Here is a 10,172-nt window from a genome sequence, read left to right on the forward strand (position 1 = left end):
ATGATGGGACCTCCTCCTCCTTACAGGTCTAGCTGCAGAGCAGCTCATCCAATATTGTTAATGACAATCAGAACAGGCAGGGTGTAATTTAAACCATTAGGCTTCTGTAAAAGGATTACTGTTTGGTGTTGAGCTGCCTAAGGATGGGGGCAAACCCCACTATTTTATATGTATGGAGGAAACCTCCTGACACTTCAAAATGCTATGGGAAAGAGGAAAAAACATTAAGAGAATAGAGCAGACCAGGTCTTCCTCTGGTGATCTGGTGGATGAGCAGAAGAACATCAGCTTACAGAGTGGCAGAGATGTAGCTGCAGGCAGGCTGGCCTCATGTGGTTCCCTGAAAAGCTGTGAGGAGCTGGTAACCTTCTATCTTCAAACAGGTAAGCAAGCCTTGGGAACTGCACAGCGTTATTCCTTCTGTATCCCATCAGAGCTGCTGCCTTTGATTTGGAAATGAAGGGATGTTCCTCTGGAGTCAAGTGCTGAGCCTGCATCATTAGCACAACCCAGCCTAGACCTTCACACTGTCACACAAAGACCTGGCCTAAGCCCAAACCCTTCCGGGAGGGAGAGCACAGGGCATGGTCCATCCCTGTCTCAGAGGTCATGCCACAGCAGTGGGTGCATTACATTACTGGCTGTAATCCTGAACAGGGCTGGTTCTTGGTGCTGGATCTGGATGCATGCTGTTGCTGGCATGTGGGTGGGAAGCATGAGGGTCACAACCCCCTGCCTGCCTCATTCACTGAGGATGTGACCTCCAGGGAGCTGATGCTAGGCATGGAAAACCTAAACCATCCCTGCCTTGAAGGAGGCTGTGTCATCCAGCCTTCATTTGTTTCCTTGCCCACATGCTGTCTGTGGGTCTGGTGGGTGGCAAAGCCAGATGCCCTTGCAGCTCCGCTGCCTCCCAGTTGCTCCCAGGCAAAAATCCATCAAACCCATCCAGGCTCCTGTCCCTTGCAACAGAGACCCATCCCAAATAGTTGTGCTAGTCCAGTGCGGTGCCAGGTCTCTGTGGATCTGTGCCTTGCCATGGCTTCTCTAATGCCTATTGATGGTCCAGCCTCTCTAGTGAAGAGGGAGGGCTTTGTAGGAGCATTTCTCCAGAGCTCATTTCCCAGTGAAATCACTGGACCTGTCTTTAGAAGCTCTCACCCTCTATTGGATCTATTTAAAAGGCTTCAGTGGGTTAAGATGTTACAAGAGGGGGAATGATGAGCAGATGCAGCTCTTGCTTAAGCTTTAATGGCCTTAAGAAACCATACTAAAACCACGTTAAGAAAAAAGGAGTTGTTTCCAGGAACAGTTTTCCAAAGTCTCAGCTCGATTTCCTTTCCTGCGCCGTGAAAGCCTCTCTTTGATAAATATTGTAATTCACAAACCCAACAGCCTTATTTTCAACCCAATTCATTTTAGTGTTAGGGATTTGAGTGGGGGAAGGGAGTCCTCCGAAATCAAATCTCTGTATTTTCTCCTACAAACATACCGCTCTTACAAGACACCTTCTTCTTTGACAAGGCTCTTTCTGTTGGAAAACAGTTGTTTAGCTTTGCCCCGACAGCCCAGGGACAGTAACACTTGTCAGCATGGAGAAACTGAGTGGCTTGGAGTGGGATGATGTTGGTATTAACGCGACAATTGTCCCTCTAACTCCATGCTGTGGTTCCAAGTGACTTCCCCGCTCTGTGCTCTCCCCTCAAGCTCTAACACAGCTGCTGACCTGCAGCACGTTTCTTTTCCTAGTCGTCACCTTTTATTCCCTGCCTTTTTGGATTTCTAGGATGCTTGAGCTCCTTTCTGACTGCGGTATTGCAGATGCGGCTGGGCTGGGCTGCATTTGTCGGATCCGATTCAAAACCCACTGAAGAAGGGCAGCAGTGATTTGCCGTTGATGTCAGTGGTCTCTGGAGCAGGCACTGTGCAACTGCTCTCATTTTTTAATCCAGACAATTGCAGTTAAACCTCCACATTTTTATTACAAATGTAAAGCATTCAGCCCAGCTCTGCTGGCTGCTGAGCAGCCCAAACAAGGGCCCTGCTTAAATCAGGGTGTTGCACCCCAAAGCAGAGAGAGATCCTGGGCTGCTCAGCCCTTGGGAAAATTGAGGCTGTCCTCTTTAAAAGAGAGATTTTACTTTCTCTCTTTGGATTCTGTGTTCGAAGCCTGCGGAAGGAAAGCGCAGCACAACCTGTGCTGTCCGTACCAGTGAGCCATAGCTGAGGTGTTTGTTTGCTGCCTTTTAGAATCTTCAAGTACCCTTCTTACTGCAGGAGGCTCGAGGAGGAACACCAAATGCTCGGTCTCGTGACAAAGCTGTAGGGAGCAGAGAGCAGCCAGGAGAGCAGGACCCAGCAGCAGTCAGTATGTACACGTATGTATAGGTCAGTATGTATGTATGTACAGGGAACCCCCAGTGCAAACTCCCAGACTGGGGCCAACCTGCAGGGGAGGAGCTGCCAGGGAAGGTGTGTGAGATTGGGGTGGCTATTTAATCACAGACTCATTGGGACTGGGTCACTTACTTGCCTTTCCCTGGGCTTCATCCAAAGCCTGCTAAAAGCTAACACGGTTTTCTTTCCTGCTGGCTTCCATGGGCTTTGGATCAGGATCTTTGTGCCTACAGGGTTATCTCTGTTTCCTGGAACTCGCTCACTGTTTGAATTTGCTGAGCCTATTTACTGCCGGGCTGCTTTTTTCTTTACCTCCCTCCATTCGATTGCACCAAGTTCCCGGCAGCCACTGGTTACAGGAGCCGTGTTGCTCTGTCAAAATGGGCTGTGCATGTCCCTGGCTGTCCCCTTCTCCATCTAGCCCCATGTAACTCTTAGAGCATCATGAGATCCACTATGAGCTTGACTCTTGCAAACCATCTGGTGTGGATAAAGACGATTCAGGAGTGTCAGGCTGCATCACTAACATCTTTCTCTTCTTTTTGGGTCTCAGACACTTTTTCCTAAAGGCACGGGCACCCCAGAAGATGTGTTTGCTCTGTGTTTACTACTTATCTATTCACAGGCTGATCCCTGCCTGCCGTTGCCCTTTGAACTCCATTTAGCCTTGCCTCTTCCCACATAACAGGAGGCATTTCTACAGGGAAGATGTTGTTCTTGTTCCTGAGCACGATGAGTAGGGGGAGAACACTTCCCTGGATTAATGAATGTGGCTTCATTCACGCACTCAATTAATAAATGAGCAAGGATACCTGCTACAAACCCTTCCCTCTCTTTTTCCAGTTCCAACATACAGCCCTTGCTGTAGGTGTTAGCACCTTCTGAAGAACAGCAGAGCCTGACATTTAAAACTAGAAGAAACCAAAGTGAGAGGGGGTGATTTGGAGATCAGAGGCTGGGGAGGAGCAGGGCTAAGCCCCTGCATTGCCTGTGTGTCCTGCTCCTTGGAGCCCCAGCAGATGATGGAGAGCAGTCATGGAGACAGTCCTCCCCACTGCAGTTCCCAGAATGGGGTGGTTGTGTCACTTCCAGCCCCAGGTACTTGATGATTGAGCAAGGCTTTGATGATCCTGTCTGAATGCTACCAAAGTGCATTTAATCCCAAAGCTGCTCTTTGGAACAAAGTGCCCTTGGTAATATCTACTGACTTGCAAACAAGTGTGTAACTTGTTCTTCCCATTGAACTAGGGCAGGCTGACAAGTATCTGTTCTTGCTTTTATAGGTATTTGTGGAAAAGTGACTCTTCTAGGAAAACACATCTCACCCAGGAGTCAAGATAGCCCTTTAATTTTGGGAACCAGATAGAACCCCCCCACCTTTTAAACCAGGCCCCTCTCCCCCTTGAGCATCTCTGAGCCCTCCAAGCAGACCTGCACTCCTGTGGAAGGAACAGCCTTTTTGCATGGGGCTTTTTCGGATGGGGCTTGGAGCAGCTCAGCCCATGGCAGGGGCTTGGAACTAGGTGAGCTTTAAAGTCCCTTCCAACACGAACCAGTCTGGGATTCTATGCATTCACCATTTATTTCCTGGCGAAGGTGTGAGTGTGGTGATTAGCGTTTCAGAGGCTGGCAAGGTGGGATACAAATAGGAGCAGAGGTAGCTCTGCAGACGAGCTTTACATTGTCACTCTCAAGGTAAATATTTCCCTTGAGTACACAGAGTCAAAGTACAGTTTACAATATATATATATTTATAAATCCAGGGACAAATGGCAGCTTGCTGGCTTTATTCCGGGTCAATGCTTGCCACGTCCTCTTCTGGGACCTCTTGCAGTTCCAGCATGGGATGTTCTGCTCTTCCAGCAGCATGAATGGAATCACAGCTAGGAAAGAGTCCGGAGAGCATGACCCCTGCCCTCTGTTAAGTTTTAAGCATTTGATTCTGCATGGGGGTTTTTATTTAGGATAATCTTGGCATTTCTGTCACATCCAAAGGCCTGGATTTCGCATGTTGTTCTTTATGAGCAATTCCCACCGGGTAATTATGCTGCATGAAGAGATTAATTAACTTTATGAGAGGCACTGCCCCCGGCAGTGGAAACGGGAACAGCTTCTGCTGGCTGGGATGGCTCCGTGCTGCGGCACGCTCGGCTCCCCAGGCGCTATGAGCAAGCCAAAGGCCATTGCCCATGGGACGGCTCTGCTGTGTCAGAGTGCTTCAAACGGCCAGTGTCGTGGTGACCTTATTCCTCAGCGTTCTCCTGTTTAATCACTGCTCTCTCCGGGTGTTTTGAAGGCCCTTGTCATGTCCCCAGTAACACTGCCCCTTGCCAAGGCAGGGGGATGAGCGGTGGTGCATCCAAGGAAGAGGTGTTTTGTAAGCATCCCTTAGAGCTCCCCTTGGAGACACCAGGCAAAGCCTAGCAGGGCATTTTGGGGTGTTGGGGTGCCTTCCCCTTGCCAGAGTCCAATGCTGCTATTGCAGGGCTGGCACAAGCAGCCACCCTGGCTGTGTTAATTCAGTACCAGTCTGTTGTCTTCGGATGGGGGGACAAATGTGACGCCTCTGGCAAACCTGAAACTGGACTTGGAATTTCTCCCACAAGTCCCAGCTCCCCCCTGCACACCCAAAAGCCTCCTTTAAGCCCCAAACCCCTGATATTTTGACCCCTGAACATCAGCCATCATACTGTGCTGCTGCAGTGGTGCATTGCTGCTGTGACCCATGTGTGGGTTCAAACCTCTCGCTTGGATGAGACGTCAGCCTGGCACCTGGGTGTAATCGCATACGCACTCAGAGAGGTCTTTCTTTTAACTTGGTAATGTAAAATTCCCTGCTTTGCTCAGAGTACAAAGTGTGGTGTGCAGGCAGCAAGCACAGAGTGTTCTTGGATGGCCCCGTGCAGGTACGCGGCTCTGCCCTAAGAGGGGTAATTCAGAATTAGGATTTACCTTGGCATTATTCAATGCCACCTCACGCACAGATTTAACCTCCTCAAGCCTCAGGTTTTCTGCTGTGTTTTTTGGAAAGAAAGCTGCTTAAAATACATATATATATATTTCTTTTAAAAAAAGCTTTTTTATTTTTCTTTCTCTTACTCCTTTTCTTTTCTTCTTCTCCTCCTCCTTAATTCTCTTCTTCTCCTTCTCAGGATCTGGTTCACTGGTCCCATTACAGAGTCAGCACATTCAGAGCATTCCCTGTACACCGGTTCAGCTTCTCTGTGTAAATAACGATTCCTAGGTGTTTCTGCTTTAGAGACCTTCTGATACGTTTCAGTGCCGATGTGGCAGATCCCAGGACATCTGAAGCAAGGTTTTCCCAGCAGAGATGGAGAGGTGCTGCTGGACCTTTGCAAAGTCCTCTTCGCAAGGTAGGTGTTGCGTGTCTGTGACTGGAGAAACACTCAAACAGGCAGAAATCAAAGCCGGGGGGGGGGGGGGAATACAAGTTCATTTTTTTCCATAGAAAGCCCTTTTTTGGGGTGGAAAAAGAAGGGAATTCCATATTCAAACCAGGAATTTTTCTCCTCCAGAAAAACTTGTCCCTTCTAGAATGCATGTTTTTTACATGAGTGTGGAATGTGATTTTTTGGAAGGAGGCACTGTGCCTCAACAGACATGAATGGTGGATGATGCTGTGCTCGCTGGGGAGTCAGCACGTTCAGCTGGGACCCGGGAGATGCCTCCATCACTGGCCCTGGAAAAGCTGCATCCTCCCTCTGCCTGCGTTTCTCCTCCTGAAAAGTGGGGTTGATGGCACTGCCTTTCTATCCGAAGGGCTTCACAGCAGCTTGGTATGATATACTGGAAGCTGCCATTAGTACCATGTCCATAACACCATGACACAAAGCTGTGGGGTGATGTTTTTCTCCCTTATTATCTTTGCAGCTTTCATTGCACTGTTGAATAGAAGAAACCCCTTCAGGTCTTTGCTTTCCCTTCCTAGCTCTTGTGCCAAGATTTTGCAGTCCCTCTGCCCACATCCAAACCTCCAACCATGGACACAGTTCACATTTTCCCATATTGCTTCCCTGCAAACCAAGCCCAGAGAGAAGAGGAGCTGGTGTGACAGGGTGGTGGTTGCCACGCCAGCTCCTTTTGCTTTGAGTTCTCTCTTCCCTTTGGCCTTCAGGGCTGTGAGCATCCAGTGGCTCTCAGGCTTTGCTGTGCAGTGTTTGTGGGGTGGGAAGCCCTGATGTTCTTCCCATGTGATGTCCCCAACTGCTTGTTCTGGCTTTCACCCAGCCAAAGCACTCATGGACTCCTTGGGTACCTCTCCTGTTTACACCAGTATCTTTGAAGCTTATGGCCTGTTACTAGGTTGGTCAGAGATCAGCTGCTGATGGGAAGTAGATAGATGGATCACATAAGCCTCCTTTTGTCCACTTGCCATCCGCACACAACACCAGTATGGACACACACTCTCTCACGCACAGCTGAAGCAATGGACTGTCTCTTCCTACCCCTGTCTTTATGCAGGTTGCACCAGGCAAAAGACACCTGCAGAAGCAAATGCCTCTGCTCTCCCGCAAATGATGCTTCACCCAGGGGAGATGTGCTGCATGAGTTTCACCTTTGAGGGGCAGGTGCAATAGGCAGAGGAGGCTTGAACATGGGAGACCTTCAACCAAAGCATCCTGACCCCAGAAGAGGTGTCTCTTAAGCCAGAGGTACTTTGTGGCTTTATATTTAAACCCGCCAGTGCATTCGTGACCTCTCCATAGCTCTGCCGTGCTCGTATCCCCAAAATACCTTTAATTCTCCACCTGGGGCCATGCTCTGGGATTTCTCAAAGCTGGGAGCTGTGTTTGTTCCTGGCACATCAGGAGGTCCTTCCTGGGCTGTTTTCAGCTGGATTACAATTTCCAGATGTTGAGTCAGGCAAGGAGCTTGAACCCTGCTGAGATAATACATGGGAAGTGAGAATAGTTCCCTTGATATCATCAGTGATTGCCCCATCACAATCTGTTAGTGGTGGAACAAGACAAGCTGCACGTCCCTGAATCATTGCAACCCTTCTTTCTGGGCAGATTTTCCAAGTCCTGAAGAAGTTTCTTGCTAAGCCCCAGCTCCTGGAATCACGTCAGTTTGTGTCCAGCCAAGCTTTCAAGAGATGCATGAAGTTATCTGGACCTAAAGCCAGTTTGGGGTGGGGAAGACAGAGATTCTCCTGCATCCAATGTCAATGAAGAATGTCTGGAGGACAAGAGATCCCTATGCTTTTTTCCTTGCCTAGATGAGAATGCCTGTTCTTCTAAGCTGTATATAGCCCTGCTTCTGCAGACTGGGCACTGGGGTGCCACGTTGCATGGTGAAGGATTAGGTAATTTCCTTCCCTTCTTTTCTGGAAGGTGTTTTGATTAGTATAACCATTGTGTTCCCAAATTAGCTTGTGTTCCTGGCTTTGCCCTTAGGCTGGCTTTTCCTGTTACAAGCCTGCTCTGGCACAAGTGATACCGCAGCATCTACAGCAGCATCGAATGGTGCAGCTGAGGTTGGGATGGATCCAGCTACACTCAGTCTACCAGCTGCCCTTTCTGAGTGACCTTAGGCTAATGCTGAGTCCTACAGCTCTCTAGCATTCCAGTGCCTGGCATAGCTGTGTGGAAGCTTCCAAACAGCCCAAGCTTTGATGTGAGATTTGGGAGACCACGGCATGTGCTGGACCAAGACCAGGAGCAGCCAGGACAACCCCATCCCTGTCATCATGGCAGAGGGAGGGAAAGTTAACACCTGGCATTGGCTAAGCTGTGCAGCTCTGGTATCTGAAGCCATCCTGGTGGGATGTGTCCGTCTTGGCAAGTGAAAGAATGCAGAGTTCTGGGAGAAAATTAGGAGTAGAATGTGAAACATTTACCAAGTGGCAACAAGACAGGCACAGAGTGATGAATCAGGGGCTCCCGAGTGCCATGGAGAGCAGGAGCTGCTTGCAGAACAGTTCTGGTTGAGCATGCAACTGGGAAGCTGAAGTCACTGGTTGGCATGTCTCTTTGGTGTCAAGCCTTATCCAGGCCAGATGTACCAATTCCTGTCCTTATACAAAAGGAAAGGCTGCTTCCAGAGTCTCCAAAGGGATGAATGTGGATGGAGGACTACATGGAGGATCAGCTTGGCTGGTAGACAACGCAGCATCATTCCCATAGTGCAGGCAGCAGCCAAATGTGGAGCAAAGGACCCCCTCTGCTCTCATTCCTACCAGGTTTCTGGTGTATTCCTGTAGCATAAAGTATCCCATGGTGGGAGCAAGGGTGGCAGGCACAGTCCAAGTGCTCAGGATTGAAATGCAAGGCTGAGCCCAGGCAGAGCTGACTGCTCTCCTGTAAGGAAACACAAGCCATGTCTGTTTGCATGCTCAGCCTCCTGGATGTGGATCCCAATCCTACCCAAGCAGGATTTCATGGTCATCTCTGCAACGACTGAGTCTGGACCTTCAGAAGAGACAGGGCTGCAGAGAGAGCCCTGCAGACCTTGTGGCGGGGTTGGTTTGATGACTGTTGCGCAGAGCTAAAAATACCCCAGCGATGGTTATGAATTTAGGATAACTAATACATCCAGTGAAGAGATCTGGAGCCATTCCAGGGCTAAACAACAGCTTCTTTACCAACAGCCAAAGACTTGTGGATGCAAAAATAACTGGGAACTGAAAAACTTGAGCTGGAGCAAGGGGTTTTCAAACTGAACCCAAGAAAAACTGTCTAGCGGAGAGGATGACCGTGGATAATCGCCAGCGCTCTGGTTGTTTTAACAACAGGGTACACAGACCTCTCCATTTGGGCTGGATGCTGTCTCTGGGCAGGAGTTGGGTGAACTAGTAGTTAGGGAGAATTCCTTTGATATGGGGGGAAAGCAAATTATACTGATAATACAGGACCCAGTGGCCTGGATCAGCAGCAAGAATCAGAGGGAAACACCATGGTGGGAGGTATATGCTTGAGGTCTTAGAAAGTGGGAGGGGAAAGGCCAAAGAATAATAGGCTGTGGATAATGGGAAGAGTGCTGTGGGGTGGACCAGCTTTGAGCCATGGTGGTGAGCAGAGGGCAAACAAGGCTTTCAGACATCCATCTACAGCCCCGAAACACAGCAGAGGGAGGAGGAACCGAGAGAGCTGTGCCATGGTGGCAGAAGACACCTGGGTTCACATCCCTGCTCCATCTGCTCACTCTACACTGGAAGTGTTTATGCCTATTTCAGGTCCCTCTGCAGAAGCCTTATTATCATAATTAGCCCAGAATGCTTCTCCATTAGCGCATTTTTTCTCTTCTTCCATCACATCAGCCCGCATGAAACAGTCTCTTATTCTCCTTGCTGTTGTGTCGAGACGTACCAGGCTGTGGGCAGGACCTGCTGCCCGTGCCCTGCCTGGCCTCAATGGCACAGCTTGTTCTCCGTGCAAGGGGCGATGATGCGGATGTAAACCCCAGGGATAACCAGGAAGAACAGCATTGATTGCCTGCTCCCGAGAATGGCTGGCTACTGGAATACAACATCAGTGCCCCAAGCAGCCACAGCAGGCTGCAAGGAGCGAGGTGGCAGGAGGCTGAAAGGTTCCAAATTATCACTCCCTCGCAGCCACTCTTATAGTGCATTCATTTCTCAGTCTGCAGTCAGTGCCCAGAACCCAGAGTGTGCACCTCAATGTGACCGAGGAGGTGCAGGAAAGGGAGAGATACAGCTTTTGGCTTGGCTGAAGATGTGGAGGCTGGGAGACATTCTCATCTGAACCCAGACCTTTTGTGTGATTTTTCATAGAATCCCAGACTGGTTTGGGTTG

General features: G+C 49.4%; 1 protein-coding gene and 1 long non-coding RNA gene across 2 annotated transcripts in view; one reads left to right on the forward strand and one right to left on the reverse strand.

Annotated features, from left to right (window-relative positions):
* LOC133280451 (baculoviral IAP repeat-containing protein 5-like) overlaps positions 1–10,172 on the reverse strand; it is a 121,928-nt gene that overhangs the window by 99,216 nt on the left and 12,540 nt on the right. The gene's annotated exons all lie outside the window — the stretch shown is intronic.
* LOC133280617 (uncharacterized) lies at positions 5,541–8,040 on the forward strand. Its single transcript, XR_009747247.1, has 3 exons — positions 5,541–5,771; positions 6,880–7,070; positions 7,431–8,040. It is a non-coding gene; the product is annotated as an uncharacterized LOC133280617 (long non-coding RNA).

The sequence above is a fragment of the Pezoporus flaviventris genome, unplaced genomic scaffold (genome assembly GCF_033815535.1).
Source record: "Pezoporus flaviventris isolate CSIRO_AGI_PZ_B2104156 unplaced genomic scaffold, CSIRO_AGI_Pfla_v1 ptg000083l, whole genome shotgun sequence".
Taxonomy (NCBI): Eukaryota; Metazoa; Chordata; class Aves; order Psittaciformes; family Psittacidae; genus Pezoporus; species Pezoporus flaviventris.